Source organism: Amblyraja radiata, chromosome 38 (genome assembly GCF_010909765.2).
Source record: "Amblyraja radiata isolate CabotCenter1 chromosome 38, sAmbRad1.1.pri, whole genome shotgun sequence".
In the NCBI taxonomy this organism is placed as follows: domain Eukaryota; kingdom Metazoa; phylum Chordata; class Chondrichthyes; order Rajiformes; family Rajidae; genus Amblyraja; species Amblyraja radiata.
This window is the reverse complement of record NC_045993.1, coordinates 16,075,602-16,098,703: the sequence shown is the minus strand read 5'-3', so window position 1 is coordinate 16,098,703 and position 23,102 is coordinate 16,075,602. Positions and strand designations below refer to the sequence as shown.

Here is a 23,102-nt window from a genome sequence, read left to right as displayed (position 1 = left end):
CTCTCTCTCCCTCCCTCCACCCACCACCCTCCTCCATCTCCCTCCCACTCACCCACCCCTCCTCCCTCCCCCCCCCCCACCCCCAGCCTCATCCCTCCTCCCCCCCCACCCCCAGCCTCATCCCTCCACGCCCCCCCCACCCCCAGCCTCATCCCCCCCACGCTCCCCCACCCCCAGCCTCACCCCCCCCACGGCTCCCCCACCCCCAGCCTCACCCCCCCCCATGCTCCCCCACGCCCCCCCACCCCAGCCTCATCTCCCCCACCCCCAGCCTCACCCCCCCCCACGCTCCCCCACCCCCAGCCTCACCCCCCCCCATGCTCCCCCACCCCCAGCCTCACCCCCCCACGCTCCCCCACCCCAGCCTCACCCCCCCCCACGCTCCCCACCCTCAGCCTCATCCCCCCACGCTCCCCCACCCTCAGCCTCATCCCCCCACGCTCCCCCACCCTCAGCCTCATACCCTCCACGCTCCCCCACCCCCAGCCTCACCCCCCCCCACGCTCTCCACCCTCAGCCTCAATCCCCCCACGCTCCCCCACCCCCAGCCTCAATCCCCCATGCTCCCCACCCCCAGCCTCATCCCTCCACGCTCCCCCACCCCCAGCCTCACCCCCCCACGCTCCCCCACCCCCAGCCTCATCCCTCCACGCTCCCCCACCCCCAGCCTCACCCCCCCACGCTCCCCCGCCCCCAGCCTCACCCCCCCACGCTCCCCCACCCCCAGCCTCCCCCCCCCCCCCACGCTCCCCTACCCCCAGCCTCATCCCCCCACGCTCCCCCACCCTCAGCCTCATCCCCCCACGCTCCCCCACCCTCAGCCTCATCCCTCCACGCTCCCCCACCCCCAGCCTCACCCCCCCCCACGCTCTCCCACCCTCAGCCTCATCCCTCCACGCTCCCCCACCCCCAGCCTCATCCCCCCACGCTCTCCCACCCTTTATTGTCAGTATCATGGTTATGGAAATAATGTTTCTGCTGTTGGCTGATTATCTTCTTTACTGAGATCATTATCAACATTAGCACAGACAAGCTCACACACTTAGACATGGACACAGACACACACAGATTCTCACACACTATACTCACACACTTACAGACACAGTTCAGAAGCCTGATAACAGGGGTTGAAGCTGTTCCTGAGCCTGGTGGTACGTGCTTTCAAGCTTCTGTATCTTCTGTCAGATGAGAGCAGGGAGAAGCAGCAATGGCCGTGTGGAACAAGTCTTTGATTATAGACACTCAGCGCTGGAGTCACTCAGCGGGTCAGGCAGCATAGAAACATGGAAAATAGGTGCAGGAGGAGGCCATTTGGCCCCTCAAGCCAGCACCGCCATTCATTGTGATCATGGCTGATCGTCCTCAATCAATAATCAATAGATAGAGCTTTAGGGGCTAGTGGAATCAAGGCCTTCTCCCCATATCCCTTGACTCCACTAGCCCCTAGATCTCTATCTAACTCTCTCTTAAATCCATCCAGTGACTTGGCCTCCACTGCCCTCTGTGGCAGGGAATTCCACAAATTCACAACTCCCTGGGTGAAAAAGCTTTTTCTCACCTCAGTCTTAAATGTCCTCCCCTTTATTCTAAGACTGTGGCCCCTGGTTCTAGACTTGCCCAACATTGGGAACATTTTTCCTGCATCTAGCTTGACCAGTCCTTTTATATGTTTCTATAAGAAACCCCCTCATCCTTCTAAACTCCAGTGAATACAAGCCTAGTCTTTTCAATCTTTCCTCATATGACAGTCCCGCCATCCCAGGGATCAATCTCGTGAACCTACGCTGCACTGCCTCAATCACAAGGATGTCCTTCCTCAAATTAGGAGACCAAAACTGTACACAATACTCCAGATGTGGTCTCACCAGAGCCCTATACAACTGCAGAAGAACCTCTTTACTCCTATACTGAAATCCTCTTGTTATGAAGGCCAACATTCCATTAGCTTTCTTCACTGCCTGTAGGCCAACATTAAGTGTACAAGGACGCCCAGGTCTCGCTGTACCTCCCCCTTGCCTAACCTAACCCCATTGAGATAATAATCTGCCCCCTTGTTTTTGCCGCCAAATTGGATAACCTCACACTTATCTATATTATACTGCATCTGCCACATGTAGGTCTTGCCCATGTTAGACTTCCCAAAATGCAACACCTCACATTATGGGATATTGACTTTTTCAATATAGGCCTGGAATGTCATTGTCCCTATGGTTTAGACAAGGTGGATTTTGCCATATGTGTTCAGGAAAGTTTCTTCAGGCAATATGTAGATGGTCCTACACGGGAGAGGACAACGCTTGATCTAGACCTTGGAAATTGGGAAGGGCAAGTGACCGAAATGCTGGTGGGTGAGCCTTGAGGGACCAGAGATCACTGTTCTGAGTATAGGAGCAGGGAGGTTCTACTGCAGTTGTACAGGGTCTTGGTGAGACCACACCTGGAGTATTGCGTACAGTTTTGGTCTCCTAATCTGAGGAAAGACATTCTTGCCATAGAGGGAGTACAGAGAAGGTTCAACAGACTGATTCCTGGGATGTCAGGACTTTCATATGAAGAAAGACTGGATAGGCTCGGCTTGTACTCGCTAGAATTTAGGAGATTGAGGGGGGATCTTATAGAAACTTACAAAATTCTTAAGGGGTTGGACAGGCTAGATGCAGGAAGATTGTACCCGATGTTGGGGAAGTCCAAAACAAGATGTCACAGTTTAAGGATAGGGGGGAAATACTTTAGGACCGAGATGAGAAAAACATTTTTCACACAGAGAGTGGTGAACCTCTGGAACTCTGCCACAGAAGGTAGTTGAGGCCAGTTCATTGGCTATATTTAAGAGGGAGTTAGATGTGGCCCTTGTGGCTAAAGGGATCAGGGGGTATGGAGAGAAGGCAGGTACAGGATACTGAGCTGGATGATCAGCCATGATCATATTGAATGGCGGTGCAGGCTCGAAGGGCTGAATAGCCTACTCCTGCACCTATGTTTCTATGTTTCTATTAGTTGTAAAATAATGATGGATAAGGACAGGGCAGGCCTACTAATTAACATTCTGAATTAGAGCAAGACCAACTTTGATGGTATTTGACAGCTGCTCGCTCAAGTTCATTGGGATATGGGCCAAACATGGGCAGGTGGGACTTGTGTAGCTGGGACATGTTGTGTGTGTAAGTTGGGCTAATGGGCCTGTTTCCGCACTATGAGTAGGTTGTTTGCTGGCAAACAAACATCAGGAAAGTGCGATGTTTTTAAACTGTGATAACAAAAGTTCAAAGTAGGTAGAAGCAAGGGTCTGAAAAAGGGATCCCACCCAAAACATCACCAATTCCTTTTCTCCAGAGATGCTGCCCGACCCGCTGAGTTACTCCAGCATTTTGTGTCTATATTGGGAGTAAAGAAGCTTGGGTGATGAGGGAAACAGAAGCCCATCAGGAAAAATAGGCATGGGATGGGAACAGGCAGCTGGGATCAGGTGTATCCTGGAACAGCTCAGGGATCTGAGGAGTTTAGAAGGAAATCAGGAGCGCATAAAGGGGGTAAGAGTGCTCTGGCACATAATATTAAGGAATATCCACAGAGATTTAGCGTACATTAAGGGAAAGAGGTTGACTACGGAAAGCATAGGGCTGCTCAGAAACCACAGTGGTCATCTCTGTGTGGAGCTGCATGAGATGGGCAAGGTCCTCAATGAGAATTTCTCCTCTGTTTTTACTGTGGAGAAAGAAGCAATGACTGGGGAACTTGGGACAGTCAATGAAGAGGTTTTGAGGACAGTCGAGGAGGCGCCTGATGTCGTATGAAAATAGATACATCTTCTAGACCTGTTCAGATATATCCAAGGATACTGTGGGAAGCAGTACTGTGGGAAGAGAATAAATTGCAAGCTGAGATATAGGAATCACCTGAAGGGTCCATGCTGTGGGACGCAGGAATTAAATGTGACATCTCCAAGTTTGCGGATGATACTAAACTGGGTGGCAGTGTGAACTGTGAGGAAGATACTATGAGGCTGCAGGGTGATTTGGATAGGTTGGGTGAGTGGGCAGATGCATGGCAGATGCAGTATAATGTGGATAAATGTGAGGTTATCCACTTTGGTGGCAAGAACAAGGCAGATTATTATCTGAATGGTGTCAGATTAAGAAAAGGGGAGGTGCAACGAGACCTTGTACATTAGTCACTGAAAGTAAGCATGCAGGTACAGCAGGCAGTGAAGAAAGCAAACAGCATGTTGGCCTTCATAACAAGAGGATTTAAGTATACTGCAGTTGTACAGGGCCCTGGTGAGACTACACCTGGAGTATTGCGTGCAGTTTTGGTCTCCTAATTTGAGGAAGGACATTATTCAGGCCCGTACGAAGCTTTTCAAAAAGGGGGGCGGCATGACAGGATTACAAAAATTTTAATGTGAAATAATGTGCGCGCTGTTTAAGGGCCCTGGAAGCTCAGGGGTTTTTGATGCTTTCTGATGCATTCTGAGCCTTGTTTTGGAGCATTTTTGCACCAAATCTATGACCAATATTTCAGAAATTAACAGGAATCTGAGAGGTAGCTTTTTCACACAAAGGGTGGTGGGTGTATGGAACGAGATGCCAGAGGAGGTAGTTAAGGCTGGGACTATCCTAATGTTTAAGAGACATTTGGACACGTACACGGATAGGACAGATTTAGATGGATATGGGCCAAACGCGTGTGAGTGGGACTAGTTTAGACATGTTGGTCGGTGTGGGCAAGTTGGGCTGAAGGGCCTGTTTCCACACTGCATCATTCTATGACTAAAAAGTTAAGAAGAAAAATGCATGTAGATAAGTAGAGCAGATTTGAAAGAGGAGTGAAATGTAAAGGCAGAGAGAGGTTTATGGGTGGAAAGGAACATAGGAAAGGAGGGGGGCGGGTGGGCTTGGGCAGTTGGATGAAGGGAAAATAGTCACAAAGTGCTGGAGTAACTCAGTGGGTCAGGCAGCATCTGTGGAGAATGAATAGGTGACATGTCACAGAGTGCTGGAGTAACTCAGTGAGTCAGGCAGCATCTCTGGAGAAAAGGTATAGATTATATTTCGGGTCAAAACCGTTCTTCAGTAATATTCATGATGTGGCAGGCATAGACATTCCTGAATGTTACCCAAACCATCGTGAGCTACTTTGTTGTGGTGCTTGCCCTCTCCTATAATGTCTCTGTTGCCTTGGGTGATGCAGGACAGGACACAAGCTTTGGGACATGGTGTGAAGCTGTTGCCTTCTGTCCCAGCTGGGTAAAAACCTGGATGGAGTGGATGTGGAGAGGATGTTTCCACTAGTGGGAGAGTCTAGGACCAGTGGCCACAGCCTCGGAATTAAAATACATTACTTTAGGAAGGAGATGAGCAGGAATTTCTTGTCAGAGGGTGGTGAACTGTAGTATTCATTGCCACAGACAGCTGTGGAGGTCAAGTCAATGGACATTTTTCAGGAGGAGATTGATAGATTCTTGATTGATACGGGTGTCAGAGGTAATGGGGAGAAGGCAGGAGAATGGGTTTGAGAGGGAAAGATAGATAGAGTCATAGTGATACTGTGTGGAAATAGGCCCTTCGGCCCAGCATGTCCCATCTGCACTAGTCCCACCTGCCCACGTTTGATCCATATCCCTCCGAACCTGTCCTATCCACGTACCTGTCTAACTGTTTCTTAAATGTTGCGATAGTCCCTGCCTCAACTACCTCCTCTGGCAGCTTGTTCCATACACCTACCACCCTTTGTGTGAAAAACATACCCCACAGATTCCTATTAAATCTTTACCCCTTCATCTTAAACTTATGTCCTCTGCTCCTCGATTCACTTACTCTGGGCAAAAGACTCAACCATATCTATTCAAATCATGATTTTATACACCTCTATTAGATCATCCCTCATCCTCCTGTGCTCCATGAAATTGAGTCCCAGCCTACTCAACCTCTCCCTATAGCTCTGGCCCTCTAGTCCTGGCAACATCCTCATAAATCTTCACTGTACCCTTTCCAGTTTGATGACATCTTTCCTATAACATGGTGCCCAGAACTGAATACAATACTCTGAATGCGGCCTCACCACCTTCTTATGCAACTGCAACATGACCTCCCAACTTCTATACTCAGCCTGACCCGCTGAGTTACTCCAGCACTCTGTGAAACGTCACAGAACAGGGCAAGATTAGCAAGTTTGCTGATGATATAGAAGTGAGTGGTTTTGCATATAGTGAAGATGGTTGTGAAAGAAACGCAAATTTTTTTTCCCCCGATATTTTCTTACTCTGGGGGGATAAAAGGGAGGGTGCGGTCGCACCCAACGCACCCCCCCCCCCCCCTTCGGACGCCCATGGGTTGTGGTTGAGGAAGTATTGAGGAACATGGAGATCATGGTGTCCGTGACAATAGATTTCAGAGGCAGCACAGATAGACTCGGTGATGAAAAGGCATACGGGATACTTGCCTTCATTAGTCGACATATAGAATACAAGAGCACGGAGGTCTTGGGACGACTTCATACAACAGGTGAGTAGACAGCCCTTCCTTCTCCCCACCACCCCCTATCAGTCTGAAGAAGGGTTTCGGCCCGAAACGTTGCCTATTTCCTTTGCTCCATAGATACTGCTGCACCCGCGGAGTTTCTCCAGCTTTTTTGTGTACCTTCGTACAACAGGTCACAGCTTTCACATTACGTGCAGTTCTGGCAGTCTCCATGCTTTAGGAAGGATGTGTTTTGACTGGAGAGGATGCAGTGGAGAGACTGGGTTAGTTTTCCTTGGCGTGAGGATGTGCAATGTTGTGAGAAGCTTCTCCCCACAGAGAGCAGGAGATCTAGACCAGAGGGAACAGGTTCAGTTGAGAGGGGATTTGAGGAAGTGCTTTTCCATCCAGACGTTGGTGCAATCTACATCTCTCTGCCTGAGACATTGGTGGAGGCAGACTCTCTCAGAACCAGCATTTAAATTGCCAAAGCATGAAGCAATGGACCAAGTGGCTGGAAAATGGGAATAGTAGCATTAGGCACTTGGTGGGCTGAAGGGCCTGGTGTGGATGTATCACATTCTAACTCCATTTGGGAAGTAACATAAGATCAGACAAGCTGGGTGAGGGGCAGCCATATAAAGAGGTACAAGGTTAAATAGAGGCCCCACCTATTCACAATTGGACATAAAGGATTCCATGGCCAAAGTGGAACAACTATCACAATAACAGCAGCAAATGTCAGACGTTCAGATGTCGGTGGAGAGCACATCACCCCCAGCAAGCTGGTTTGTCAATATCCACGGCTTTCATCAGTAAAACAGCCTGGTTTACTTTAGAGATACAGCACAGAAACAGGCCCTTGGACACACCGAGTCCGCGCTGACCAGCGAACCCCGTTGATAAGCTGAGAGATCTTTCCCTTCAACACAACTGTGAAAATTGGCGACAAAGACTGGCGGTCATGTGACCGGGGGACTTGTGACTTGGTTGGTGTAATTGAGAGGGAGGCGTGGGGACAATCGGCTGCTGAATGTGAGTTTTGTATTGAAATGAAACGGGGTTGTTGAAGGGGCAAATCTTGCAGGAGGACTGGAGGGATGGTGATCACCTGTACTGATGTAAACTTGCACGCTAGGGCAACGATGCATTCAGGCAAATGCATGCAATGAAATTACAGTTGATTCCATGCGGTGGAAGATTGGCCTGGCGTGGAGTCCAGATCAGTGCATCACGTGCCGGGCTGTTGTGTGTCTTTGTTCCTGAAATATTGTGTTTTTAATGGCAGTGCATTGTATTATATTGGTCCTGGATTTTTTTTCTTGCTCCTGATTAAAATGTCTATTGCAGCTGAGATTGCTGGGCTGTGGCGGTCTCTGCTTCTGGACCTACCTCTCTGCAGCTACCCAGCTGTCGTGGCTAAAGTTGGAGAATAGATGGATGGAGAAATCTCAACATTCAACTCCCAGCTCGAAGCCCTTTCTCACAACATAGACCCCCAGAGGTGGTGTAACAGAGGAGAGGATGTTGCATTGCTGATCAGTGCTGAGGAAGGAGATTGTGGAGGGATCTGCCAACGAGGATAAACAGGCAGAAATATTAAAAGGGGCGATGATCGCTGTGATGGGGCGATGCACGAGGCCTCCCAAAAGTCGGCAGGAATTAGACAGATATGTGGGCACATCACAGAATGGAGTAAACATCATAATGGAGATGTACAGCATGAAACAGGCCCTTCAGCCCACCTTGTCCGTTCTGACCAAGTTGCCATTCTGAGCTGCTCCTATTTGCCTGCAAGTTGTAGTGGGCGGAAATCGGGGGGGGGGGGGGGGGGGGCACAATGAGCCCTGACATGCAAGGGTTGGCAACCTACGGCCCACTGGCCGGATCCGGCCCGTAACCCAAAATCATCCGGCCCGCAGGCATATTTTTCGCCAATTTATTTTTTGCTATCTGGGAACTACAGCCAGACCTGGGGCAAACGAGCTGACCTGGGCACTACAGCCAGTCCCAGTGGCACAGCTGGAAGGCTTGCTGCCTACTGCCCCTGTCCCACTTAGGAAACCTGAACGGAAACCTCTGGAGACTTTGCGCCCCACCCAAGGTTTCTGTGCGGTTCCCGGAGGTTGCAGGTAGTGGAAGCAGGTAGGGAGACTGACAAAAACCTCAGGGAGCCGCACAGAAACCTTGGGTGGTGCACAAAGTCTCCAGTGGTTTCCGTTCAGGTTTCCTAAGTGGGACAGGGGCATCACACACCAGAGATCTGTGTTCGATCCTGTCCTCGGGCACTGTCTGTGTTGAATTTGCACATTATTCCTGCAAGCGTGTGGGTTTCCTCCCACATCCCAAAGACGCATTGGCTTTGTAGGTTCACTTGTCTCTGTAAAATTGCCCCATATGTGTCGAGAGTGGGTGAGGAAAGTGGGATAACAGAACTTGTGTGAATGGGGAGACAAAAATGCTGGAGAAACTCAGCAGGTGAGGCAGCATATAACCATATAACAATTACAGCACGGAAACAGGCCATCTCGGCCCTACAAGTCCGTGCCGAACAACTTTTTTCCCTTAGTCCCACCTGCCTGCACTCATACCATAACCTTCCATTCCCTTCTCATCCATATGCCTATCCAATTTATTTTTAAATACCAACGAACCTGCCGCCACCACTTCCACTGGAAGCTCATTCCACACCGCTACCACTCTCTGAATAAAGAAGTTCTCCATCATGTTACCCCTAAACTTCTGTCCCTTAATTCTGAAGTCATGTCCTCTTGTTTGAATCTTCCCTATTCTCAAAGGGAAAAGCTTGATCACATCAACTCTGTCTATCCCTCTCATCATTTTAAAGACCTCTATCAAGTCCCCCCTTAACCTTCTGCGCTCCAGAGAATAAAGACCTAACTTATTCAACCTATCTCTAACTTAGTTGTTGAAACCCAGGCAACATTCTAGTAAATCTCCTCTGTACTCTCTCTATTTTGTTGACATCCTTCCTATAATTGGGCGACCAAAATTGTACACCATACTTCAGATTTGGTCTCACCAATGCCTTGTACAATTTTAACATTACATCCCAGCTTCTATACTCGATGCTCTGATTTATAAAGGCTAGCATACCAAAAGCTTTCTTTACCACCCTATCTATATGAGATTCCACCTTCAAGGAACTATGCACGGTTATTCCCAGATCCCTCTGTTCAACTGTATTCTTCAATTCCCTACCATTTATCATGTACGTCCTATTTTGATTTGTCCTGCCAAGGTGTAACACCTCACATTTATCAGCATTAAACTCCATCTGCCATCTTTCAGCCCATTTTTCCAAATGGCCTAAATCACTCTGTAGACTTTGGAAATCCTCTTCATTATCCACAACACCCCCTATCTTGGTATCATCTGCATACTTACTAATCCAATTTACCACCCCTTCATCCAGATCATTGATGTACATGACAAACAACAAAGGACCCAACACAGATCCCTGAGGCACCCCACTAGTCACCTGCCTCCAACCCGACAAATAGCCGTCCACCATTACCCTCTGGCTTCTCCCATTCAGCCACTGCTGAATCCATCTTGCTATTCCTGCATTTATACCCAACAGTTTAACCTTCTTAACCAACCTTCCATGAGGAACCTTGTCAAAGGCCTTACTAAAGTCCATATAGACAACATCCACTGCTTTACCCTCGTCAATTTCCCTAGTAACCTCTTCAAAAAATTCAAGAAGATTAGTCAAACATGACCTTCCAGGCACAAATCCATGTTGACTGTTCCTAATCAGACCCTGTTTATCCAGGTGCTTATATATATTATCTCTAAGTATCTTTTCCATTAATTTGCCCACCACTGAAGTCAAACTAACAGGTCTATAATTGCTAGGTTTACTCTTAGAACCCTTTTTAAACAATGGAACAACATGCGCAGTACGCCAATCCTCGGAGACTATTCCCGTTTCTAATGACATTTGAAATATTTCTGTCATAGCCCCGGCTATTTCTACACTAACTTCCCTCAATGTCCTAGGGAATATCCTGTCCGGACCTGGAGACTTATCCACTTTTATATTTTTCAAAAGTGTCAGTACTTCTTTTACTTTGAAACTCATAGTATCCATAACTACTCTACTCGTTTCCCTTACGTCACATAATTCAATATCCTTCTCCTTGGTGAATACCGAAGAAAATAAATTGTTCAATATCTCCCCCATCTCTTTTGGCTCTGCAGATAGCTGCCCACTCTGTTTCTCCAATGGACCAATTTTATCCCTCGTTATCCTTTTGCTATTAATATAGCTGTAGAAACCCTTTGGATTTACTTTCACCTTACTTGCCAAAGCAACCTCATATCTTCTTTTAGCTTTTCTAATTTCTTTCTTAAGATTCTTTTTACATTCCTTATACTCCACAAGCACCTCATTTACTTCATGCTGCCTATAATTATTGTAGATCTCCCTCTTTTTCCGAACAAGATGTCCAATTTCCCTTGAAAACCAGGGCTCTTTCCAATTTTTACTGTTTCCTTTCAACCGAACAGGAACATAAAGATTCTGTACTCTTAAAATTTCCCCTTTAAATGTCCACCATTTCTCTTCTACATCTTTCCCATAAAACAAAATGTCCCAGTCCACTCCTTTTAAATCATCTCGCATCTCATCAAAGTTAGCCTTTCTCCAATCAAAAATCTCAACCCTAGGTCCAGTTCTGACCTTCTCCATAATTATATTGAAACTAATGGTATTGTGATCACTGGACCCGAAATGCTCCCCAACGCATACCTCCGCCACCTGTCCCGTCTCATTTCCCAACAGGAGGTCCAGCACTGCCCGTCCTCTAGTAGGTACCTCTATGTATTGCTGCAAAAAACTATCCTGCACACATTTTACAAACTCCAAACCATCCAGCCCATTTACAGAATGTGTTTCCCAGTCTATGTGTGGAAAGTTGAAATCTCCCACAATCACTACCTTGTGCTTACTACTAATATCTGCTATCTCCTTACATATTTGCTCTTCCAATTCTCGTTCCCCATTTGGCGGTCTATAATACACCCCTATAAGTGTTGCTACACCTTTCCCACTTCTCAGTTCCACCCAAATAGCCTCCCTAGATGAGCCCTCCAATCTATCCTGCCAAAGCACTGCTGTAATATCTTCCCTGACTAACAATGCAACACCTCCACCTCTTTCCCCTCCAATTCTATCACATCTGAAGCAACGAAATCCTGGAATATTTAGTTTCCAATCACAGCCATCCTGCAACCATATTTCACTGATCGCCACAACATCATACTTCCAGGTGTCAATCTAGGCTAAGCTCATCCACCTTTCTAACAATGCTCCTAGCATTAAAATATGCACATTTAAGAAACCCCCCGTCTCTTCTTCTCTGTTTATTTCCTTTTTTTTCTTTCTCCTCTTGTGTCCGAGTGCTTCCCTTTTCTGCTTCCTGCCTCCCATTCTGTCTACTAGCTTTCTCTATTTGAGTCCCTCGCCCCAACCATTCTAGTTTAAAGTCTCCCCAGTGACCTTTGCAAATTTCCCCGCCAGGATATTGGTCCCCCTCGGGTTCAAGTGCAACCCATCCTTTCTGTACAGGTCCCACCTTCCCCAAAAGAAGTCCCAATGATCCAGAAACTTGAATCCCTGCCCTCTGCACCAGTCTTTCAGCCACGCATTTATCCTCCACCTCGCTCCATTCCTACTCTCACTGTCGCGTGGTACAGGCAGTAATCCTGAGATTGTTACCTTTTTGGTCCTTTTCCTTAACTCTCCTCCCAACTCCCTAAATCCTCCCTTCAGGACCTCTTCACTTTTTTTACCTATGTCATTTGTACCAATATGTACCACGACCTCAGGCTCCTCTCCCTCTGATTTCAGGATATCTTGGATGCATTGAGACGCGCCCGAGACCTTGGCACCAGGGAGGCAGACCACCATCCTGGTCTCCCGACTGCGTCCACAGAATCGCCTATCCGACCCCCTAACAATAGAGTCCCCAATTATAATTGCCCTCTTCTTTTTTTCCCTACCTTTCGGAGCAACAGGGCCGGTCTCTGTGCTGGAGGCCCGTCTGCTGTCGCTACCCCCGGGTAGGCTGTCACCCCCATCCGTACTCAAACAGGAGTACTTATTTGCAAGGTGTACCGACATTGGAGTACTCCCTCGTTCCTGCCTCTGCCCCTTGCCCTTCCTTAGCGTGACCCACATGTCTCTCTCCCGTGGTTTTGGAGTGACCACCTCCCTATAACTCCCCTCTATGACCTCGTCACTCTCCCTGACCAGACAGAGGTCATCGAGCTGCTGCTCCAGGAACCTAATACGGTCCCTTAGGAGCCCCATCTCGATGCACCTGGTGCAGATGTGGACGTCTGGAGGGCCATCCGACACCATGACCTCCCACATCTGACATCCAGAACAGTACACTGCTCTGACTGTCATCCTCTCGCCTTACCCTGGATCCGACACCAGTATAATACAATAGAAACTGCTGGGAGAAATCAGCAGGTATCTGACACAAACAGCTGCTTCCTCTTGCCCTTTAAACTGCACCTTTATTATATAAACAAAAAGCACTGTACCTTTAGCCCACTGTACCTTTACTAATGCACTGTACCTTTAACCAGAAAGCAGAAATGCTAACCTGAGGTTGCACCCAATCAGCTGCTTCCTCTAGTCTGCTTCCGCCAATCAGCGGCTTCCACCAGAACCCTCCCTATGAAGTGTGGAACGTTACGGGTTTTGGTAAAAGCCCTGACCCTCCTCCACTCACTCCAATGGTTCCCGGGCCTCTGTGAAAGCAAGCCCCGCGCCTCTATGGAGCAAAGGAAATAGGCGACGTTTCGGGTCGAGACCCTTCTTCAGACTGATGTGAGGGTGTGCGGGGGACGGGAAGAAGAAAGGAAGAGGCGGCGACAGTGGGCTGAGGGAGAGCTGGGAAGGGGAGGAGAAAACAGGGACTACCTGAAATTGAAGAAGTCAATGTTTATACCACTGGGGTGTAAACTGCCCAAGCAAATATGAGGTGCTGCTTCTCCAATTTACAGTGGGCCTCACTCTGGCCATGGAGGAGGCCCAGGACAGAAAGATTGGATTCGGAATGGGAAGGGGGAGTTGAAGTGTTGAGCCACTGGGGGACCAGGTTGGTTATTGCGAACTGAGTGGAGGTGTTGTGCGAAGCGATCGCCAAACTGCGCTTGGTCTCACTGATGTTGATCATACGCTGAATAATCCAACCACATTTTTGTTTGGAAGTGGAAAGAAATAATAGAAATTGCATTCATTGCAACGTGTAAAAAGAGTTGAGATACCGTATTATATTTTGCTGCGTCTTTGTGGTATCTATCATGTCTTGATTGGTGAATATGTTTAGTTTGTGACTTTATTTGAAGCAGAAATAATATTTGAATGCTTCATTGAGCATAATTCCAACTCGTAACTACGCATTTTGTCCGAGCACATTATCGCATGCGTCATGCAAGCCGTCTTAAATGACCACCTAAACTGTCATTTAGCAACTTAAAAAGCTGCCAAGGTTGCCCGGCTGACAACAGAAAATAAATTAAGTGAGAGCCCTGCAAGGTGTATAATATTTTTGACACTGTCATAGGCCTTTCTTACATATGCTGTCACAACGCACTGTAGTCTCTAAACAACCTTTCAATAATTTTCCTTGCCCTCCATTTCAGAATAATAGTGTTTTAAGCCGATAACTCTACACTAGCACTGGCAATAAATAAATAAATAAAAAGCGCAGCTTTCCAGCCCCTTATCTCATTGGCCACGCTCGGCTGCAAATCGGTGTCAATCTGGTGGACCATCTTCCTCTAGTTGTGGGGGTGGGGGATTGGGAGTGGCCTCACAAGTGGAACAGCTTAGGGCCTCTCTTCATCTAAATCCGGCCCTGTACGCAGGCGACCGGGGAACTGCAGCCAGTCCTGGGACAAGCGTGCCAACCTGGGAGCTAAAGCCATACCTGGGGCATGCAGCCAACCTGGGAACTGCAGCCAGTCCCTGGGCACGCAGGCGACCTGGGACTGGCTGTAGCGCCCGGGCCACAAAACATGGGGGGTTGTCCCCCACCTCTCAAAACATAGGGGAGACAAGTCCCCCTATAACTTTCCCAACATTGACTGGAACCATCTTAAGTTTATTACAGGTTTAAAGAACAACTAATACATTCTAAGGAAATGTCAATTTAAAAAATAAACAATACATAAAACAGTTATCAAAGCAAAACATTAGTATTAGACATTATTGGTCTGAAGAAGTCTCGACTGGAAACGTCATACATTCCTTCTCTCCAGAGATGCTGCCTGTCTCGCTGAGTTACTCCAGCATTTTGTGTCTATCTTGGTATTAACTAAAATATATGATGTCCTTGAACCTTGATGCACGCAAGCCCCTGTGGTTCCCAGCGGTTCCAGGAAGCAGCCAAAGTGCACGTGGTCAACGTGTGCTCCCACTCCAGGGACACCTGGGCATGGACAGAAGCCCGGAGGAGAGGCAAACTGCCGGCTCAGGCAGTCCCATGGCTGCCCACCGCCATCACACACAAATGGCCAACTGGGATTGCCATTGCTGAGGCTTGTATGAGGGCGAATGATTATAGATACAGCACGGAAAGAGGCCCTTTGGCCCACCTAGTCTGCACCCACCAGCGATCCCCGTACATTAACACTATCTACACACACTAGGGACAATTTTACATTCATACCAAGCCAATTAACCTACAAACTTGTACATTTCTGGAGTGTGGGAGGAAACTGAAGATCTCGGAGAAAACCCACAAAGTCACGGGGAGAACGTACAAACAGCACCCGTATTCAGGATCAAACCTGCAACTATGGTGCTGCACCACCGTGCTGCTCTGTTTAGGAAGTTTAAAGATAGTCGTGGAGAAGGAGGGAGTATTAAAGCAATTGTTAGAAATGAGCATTTAAAATGGAGGGGGTGCTTTGAGGTTTACACGTGATGCAGGAGAGAACATAAAGAAATGAGGAGGATTAAGACGGCATGAAATGGCCTTGGCAAGATTAAGCAGAGAAAGAGTAGGTTCCTTAAGGGCACAAACTGGAAATCTGTGTAGAAACATAGAAAATAGGTGCAGGAGTAGGCCATTCGGCCCTTTGAGCCTGCACCGCCATTCAATATGATCATGGCTGATCATCCAACTCAGTATCCTGTACCTGCCTTCTCTCCCTACCCCCTGATACCTTTAGCCACAAGGGCCACATCTAACTCCCTCTTAAATATAGCCAATGAACTGGCCTCAACTACCTTCTGTGTGTAGAGCCAGATCAGCAGGATCCACAATTATTACTTGCAATTGTTATTCCCCAATGGGAGGGAAGTGGAGGATGGAGAGTTGGGGAAGGGCTGCGCTGATATTCTGTAACATGTCTGCATCTGGGACAGGCAGCATCTCTGGAGAGAAAGAATGGGTGACATTTCCGGTCAAGACCCTTCTTCAGACTGATTCACACTGGTTCTATGTTATTCCACATTCTAATCCACTCCCTGCACACTAGGGGCAATTTTACTCGACTATTTAACCTACAAACCCATATATCTTTGGGATGTGGAAGGTAACTGGAACATCCTAAGAAATCTACATCACTCACAGAGAGAATGTACAAACTCCACAGAGATAGCGTCGGAGGTCGGGGTCGATCCTGGGCCTCTGACACTGTGAGGCAGCAGCTCTACCAGCTGCACCACACTTCTTCAGACCTGAACCGACCGTCTGTCTAGTTCCTGCTGCTTGAACCACTAACTTCCTCTTGTTTTGTCTTGAACCACTAACTTCCTCTAGCGCTTTGTGTTTTGCTCAAGATTCCACAGCTGCAGTGTCTTATGTCTCCATTACACCAACAATTGGTCTTGATAAAGACACTAGGAACTGCTGCTGCTAGAATCTTACGTAGAACAGAAAGTGATGGAGGAACTCAGCAGTACAGGCAGCATCTATGCAGGTAATGGACAGGTACAGTAAATGTCACTTGTAGGAAGGAACGGCAGATGCTGGTTTACACCAAATTTCCACCAACAGAAGTCTGGCTAACCTGCAGTTCCTCTATAGACCAACAGATGTCCCGCTAGCACAGATGAGGGTGACCTGCAGTTCCACTATAGACCAACAGATGTCCCGCTAACAGTGGGTTACTTGCAGTTCCACTATAGACCAACAGATGTCCCGCTAGCACAGATGAGGGTGACCTGCAGTTCCACTATAAACCAACAGATGTCCCGCTAACAGTGGGTTACTTGCAGTTCCACTATAGACCAACAGATGTCCCGCTAACACAGATGAGGGTGCTCGTTGTCCGAGCACGATGTGAGGAGGGCTCTGACACAGGTGAACACGAGGAAAGCTGCAGGCCCCGATGGCATCTCGGGGTGAGTACTCAAGTCCTGTGCTACGCAGCTAGCTCCGGTGCTCACTACAATATTCAACCTCTCCCTGGACAAATCTGTGGTCCCTGCCTGCTTCAAAAAATCCATCATTGTACCGGTACCAAAAAATGCCTCCCCAGCCTGTCTGAATGACGGCCCTCATCTAGTCATGAAATGCTTTGAGAGGCTGGTGAAGAAACACATCTGCGCCTTCCTCCCTCGCAACATGGACCCGTTACAGTTCGCATACCGTCCGAACAGATCCACGGACGATGCGGTCTCCCAGGTTTTGCACACCGTTCTCTCCCATCTGGACAGCCAGAAGGGGGGCTACGTGAGGATGCTGTTCATAGACTACAGTTCAGCCTTCAACACGATAGTCCCCACCAGACTGGCCGAGAAGCTACTGGGATTGGGGCTCAACACCCCCCTGTGTGCCTGGGCCCTGGACTTTCTCACCGCCAGGCCCCAGGTAGTCAAGATGGGAGGTCCCTCACCCTGAGCACAGCATCGCCCCAGGGTTGTGTCCTCAGCCCCCTATTGTACTCCCTGTACACACATGACTGTGTGGCCAGGTTCAGCTCCAACTCGATAATCAAGTTTGCTGATGACACTGTGGTGGTGGGCCTGATCTCAGACAACAATGAGAAGGACTACCAGGAGGAGGTGGCTGATCTAGCACTCTGGTGTCAGGACAACAGCCTCCTCTTGAACAAAGATCCTATAGCGGAGCAAGATAGGCTACTCCTGCGAAATGCAATGGGCTGACGTGTAGTAAGCTATGGAGGGGATCATGGGCATTTTCCCACGCCCATTTTAGTAACCTGAGCCTACCTGACCCGACCCGACTCGCAGTGTAATCAATGTTGTGGGGCAACAGTTTGTGTGTGTGATATAGGGTTAGATTCATAAATCTGTCAGTTCATACTTCTTGTCAACAATAAAATTTGATTCTGGTAATTGTCTTTTTTAATGTTTTTTAAATGGTTCACAAGCAGTGTTTGAGTTGATTTTGTAGTAACCGGAACCGACCCGACTCGCAGGGTGATTGACATTGCTGGGGAAGTTTTTGTGCGTGATATAGGGTTAGATTCATCATTCTGTTAGTTCATAATTCTGTTAATTCTTGTTAAAGAATAAAATGTTTATAAACACACATACATGAAAATTATTTAAATGTATATAATCATATAACACACACAATTATATTTCTTCTGATCCAATAATGAACTTTATTTCAGACTAGACAAGGGACATTAAATAAGAAACATTGTAAATAAGAAACATTGTAAACCTCACACTTCACACACACTAGGCCTTATCCCCCCCGGCACTCCCTCGCCTGCCCCCTCACTACAATGTCTCCCCCCCCCCCCTCCTATGCCCCTCTCCCCGCTGCCCCGCACTCTCTCTCCCCGCTGCCCCGGGCCGCGCACTCCTTCTCCCTGCTGCCCCGCACTCTCTCTCCCCGCTGCCCCCCGGGCCCCGCACTCCTTCTCCCCGCTGCCCAGGGCCCCGCACTCTCTCTCCCCGCTGCCCCGGGCCCCGCACTCTCTCTCCCCATTGCCCCGCACTCTCTCTCCCCGCTGCCCCGGGCCCCGCACTCTCTCTCCTCGCTGCCCCGGGCCCCGCACTCTCTCTCCTCGCTGCCCCGGGCCCCGCACTCTCTCTCCCCGCTGCCCCGGGCCCCGCACTCCTTCTCCCCGCTGCCCTGGGCCCCGCACTCTCTCTCCCCGCTGCCCCGGGCCCCGCACTCTCTCTCCCCGCTGCCCCGGGCCCCGCACTCTCTCTCCCCGCTGCCCCGGGCCCCGCACTCTCTCTCCTCGCTGCCCCGGGCCCCGCACTCTCTCTCCTCGCTGCCCCGGGCCCCGCACTCTCTCTCCTCGCTGCCCCGGGCCCCGCACTCTCTCTCCCCGCTGCCCCGGGCCCCGCACTCCTTCTCCCCGCTGCCCCGGGCCCCGCATTCTCTCTCCTCGCTGCCCCGGGCCCCGCACTCTCTCCTCGCTGCCCCGGGCCCCGCACTCTCTCTCCTCGCTGCCCCGGGCCCCGCACTCTCTCTCCTCGCTGCCCCGGGCCCCGCACTCTCTCTCCCCGCTGCCCCGGGCCCCGCACTCTCTCTCCCCGCTGCCCCGGGCCCCGCACTCTCTCTCCCCGCTGCCCCGGGCCCCGCACTCTCTCTCCTCGCTGCCCCGCACTCTCTCTCCCCGCTGCCCCGGGCCCCGCACTCTCTCTCCCCGCTGCCCCGGGCCCCGCACTCTCTCTCCTCGCTGCCCCGGGCCCCGCACTCCTTCTCCCCGCTGCGCATCCAATCTTTGGCCGGAAGCAAGAGGGCGGAGCAAAATGGCGGAACAAGATGGCGGAACAAGATGGCGGGGGCAGGTTGCTAAAATGGGTCATAAAATCACCCATGAATCCGCCCATGAGCGTACTACACGTTTGCGTGAGAGTAACCCATCTTGCTCCGCTATAGGATCTTTGCTCTTGAACATCAAAAAAACTAAGGAGCTGATCGTGGACTTTAGGAGGGCACATCATCCGAGGACGTACACACCATTGAGGATAAATGGGGATACTGTGGATAGGGTGAGCTGTTTTAAATATCTGGGAGTCCACATCCCCGCAGACACATCTGCACTTTAGTCTGTTTAAACTGTTTTGACTATTTTGCTGTTCTTTTTACAATCCATGTTCTCGGGGTATCTAAATCTAAATTTCATTAGTTATTTATGTCATGACATCGGATGGAAGCTGCATACCAAATCTCGTTGCACTTATGTGCAATGACAATAAAAGATATTATTATTATTATTATTATTATTATGACATGGACATCACACGCCGCAGCACTCGTGAGTAAGGCAAGGCAGCGCCTTTACCACATCAGGCAATTGAGGAAATTCAGAGTGTCTCCGAGGATCCTCCAGTGCTTCTACTCAGCGGCTGTGGAAAGCACCTTGTCCGGAAATATTACCATCTGGTTTGGGAATTGCTCTGCCCAGGACAAGAAGGCTCTGCAGAGAGTGGTGCGTTCGGCCAAACACACTATGCGAACTTCATTCGCCCCCCTACAGGAACTATACATCAGGAGGTGCAACCCCAGAGCCAATAAGATTATGGGAGACCCCTTCCACCCCTGCAACGGACTGTTCCAGCTGCTACGGTCAGGCAAACGCCTCCGTTGCCATGCTGCGAGAACGGAGAGGTTGAGAAGGAGGCCAATAGGAATGTAAACTCCTATCTCACCAGGGACTAACTTTACTGTACCACTCTACTGTTTTTTTTCCCATTTTTCCTTCCGCCCACAATATTTAATATGTAAAAGAATATGTGATTCTGTTCCATTCTGTTTGTAGTTTGTTTGGTTGTTTGTTTGTTTGTCTTTTTCACAAAGTCCGCGAGCATTGCCACTTTTCATTTCACTGCACATCTCGTATGTGTATGTGACGAATAAACTAGACTTGACTCGACTTGACTTGACTTGGTTACCTGCAGTTCCAATATACACCAACAGAGGCAAGCACCAGCCTCTCCCGTCTGATTGGAGGGATTGCAAGAGTTTCGCATATTCAGGGCAAAGTTTGAGTGAAAGTGGGGGAGAGGGAGAGGGTGCGGGCCGGGGGGAGAAACGCCACCAAACGGCGGCCGGGCTGGCGAGGGGCCGGCGAGGGAGCTGGCGCCCATCGGCCGCTACGATACTCCCGGTTGCCCGGAGCTGGCGCCCATCGGCCGCTACGATGCTCCCGGTTGCCCGGAGCTGGAGCCCATCGGCCGCTTCAATGCTCCCGGTTGCCCGGAGCTGGGGCCCAACGGCCACTGCACTGCTGTCGATGCCCTGGGGCTGGAGCCCCTCGACCACTGCTCTGCTCCCGATGTCCTGGGGCTGGGGCCCAACGGCCACTGCACTGCTCCCGATGCCCTGGGGCTGGACCCCTCGACCACTGCTCTGCTCCCGATGTCCTGGGGCTGGAGCCCCTCGACCGCTGCACTGCTCTCGGTCTCCTGGTGCAGGTGTACAATCGGCCTGGACCTTCTCCTTTCCTCCCCGGTTTTCTTCTTGTGGGGTTTCCCGTTCGCCTCATCCACCGACGAGGAGGAGAGGTTGCTCCCTTCTGTCAGGGAGAGAGAACGTTTTTTTTGGGGGGTTTTTGGGCTTGCCATCCCCTTCTGGCCTCTGCTCCGTGTGCTGACCCTTCTGGTGTTTTTTATACTTCACCGTCGTCCAAATCTGCTCTCCCCCCTCCTCCATTGACTTTCCCTCCTGGGCTTGGTGCTGGAGTTCTCCTGGCACTTGGGGGCTCGAGGTGGTTGATGTGGTTGGGCTGCCTCATCCCTGTTTCCCCTTTCTGCTGGGGACTTGGCAGTGGTAGTGGGTGTCTCACCTACCCTGGGGGTGCTGGAAGCCGCCCCTCTTGTTGCCTGTGCATATGTACAGGCTCTTTTTGGGCAGGCCCTGTAAAGGTGGCCTCCCTCCCCACACAGGTTGCAGTTCTTGCTGGCCTGACAGTCTTTTGTCTCGTGGCCCTCCGTTTTGCAGTTTTTGCAGACCACTGCATTGCATTGGGCCACCACATGTCCAGGCTTGTTACATTTTCTGCATACTCTGGGCTGCCCCACGTAATTTAAATATCCTCGGTTTCCTCCAATTGCGAACACCGATGGAGGGTGGAGGAGAGCTCCTTCCTTGTCCACCCTCAGCTTTACCTTGACCTGCCGCTTGCTCGTCCAAATCCCATGCAGATCCTTCACGTCCACGCTGTTCCCTGCTCCGTCGACATAGCGAGCAAGGAAGGTGAGGACATCCACTACGGGCACATGTGGGTTAAACATATGCACCGTGATCGTCCTTTCTTTTTGGTTTGGGAGGGTGAAGAGTGGCTGCACCTTCAGCAACGACAGCGGAGCTTCATTCACCTTCTCCTGGAAATCCTTTAACAGTTTTTGCCATCCTGTCGGAAGCACAAATGTAACGTCGAAATAACCGTTACCCGGGAAGTCCTGGAGGCAGTAGATATCCCTGGGCTCGAACTTGCAGGTCTCCAGCAAGACCTTCTTTACAAAGGTATCTCGACTGAAGGGCATCCCCTCGCTGAGATCCTTGACACTAATCCTGAGGGTATTGCGGATACCCTGTCCTCTAGTTCCCATTGCAGCTGCCATTGCTACGATTTTTAAATCACAATCTGCAGCTCCTGTCCTTAATGGACCGCCAGGACTGTTCTAACAAGAACAGACGCTGTCTTTTAGCACTCTTTTACTGACTGATAAGAACAGATACTACACTTGACCTTAGCCATAAGGCCGAGAAGCGACTTGATTGGCAGAGCCGGCAATTGTGACTTTGAACATTTTGCTGAAGATTTTTTTCTCCTACCTGGAAGTTTCAGTTGCTTTTGGGTTGAAATGCGAGCAGCATCCTCCTCTTACTTGAGTGGTTCCGTCAAGACACACACACACACGCAGAGTGAGAGAGGGCAGAAGGCAGACACGCAGCTTTTATGCAAGCGTGAAGAGTTAAGTTTTGTCTTTTTTTTTACTTTGAAAATGTCCCAAAATGGAGGTGCACCGTTCCCAGAGGCACTGCAATACTGGGTCGATGCGTGGAGTGGACGGAGCAAGCCCCTATTCCATCTCCCTGTTCCAAAAATCAATTTAAAATATGGTCCCTAGATAAGGGACGTATCAGATATTAAACTGATAAGAACAGATTTTTTATTTTTTATTTTTATTTCAAAATATACTTTATTCAATTGGTAAATATATACAATTTCTGAACCATTCAAACAAAATTCATCCGGCATTTTCTGTCCTCTGTGACGGAGCTGTTCGGGATAAATCGTTCCAGGGACCCTTTCATACCTCTCCAGACTCGTTTTGCAAATCCACATTCTGCAAAGAGGTGGGCAACCGTCTCCTCTCCATAGCAACCGTCCCGGGGGCAGCGTGCGCTGGTAGTGAGGTTCCGACGGTGCAGGAAGGATCTAACCGAGAGGGCTCCCCTCACCGCCAGCCAAGCCAGGTCTTGGTGCTTGTTGGTCAGTTCTGGCGATGAGGCATTTTGCCAGACAAGCTGGGCAGTCTGCTCTGGGAACCACGCCACCGGATCCATCGAGTCCTTTCCCTGCAGTGCCTGCAGGACATTCCGTGCTGACCACTGCCCGATGGACTTGTGGTCAAAGGTGTTGGTCCGGAAGAACCTGTCAACAGACTCAGATGGGGCGGCAATGTCCAGCTGACTGGTACATTGCGTGGCA

At 49.8% G+C, this 23,102-nt stretch overlaps 1 non-coding gene and 1 pseudogene across 1 annotated transcript; both read right to left on the bottom strand.

The window, feature by feature from the left end:
* Window positions 1-22,047: 22,047 nt before the first annotated feature.
* LOC116967129 lies at window positions 22,048-22,161 on the bottom strand (annotated as a pseudogene).
* Window positions 22,162-22,403: 242 nt separating this feature from the next.
* On the bottom strand, window positions 22,404-22,587 carry LOC116967132. The gene has a single exon (XR_004410150.1). It is a non-coding gene; the product is annotated as a U2 spliceosomal RNA (small nuclear RNA).
* Between the last annotated feature and the right edge of the window lie 515 nt (window positions 22,588-23,102).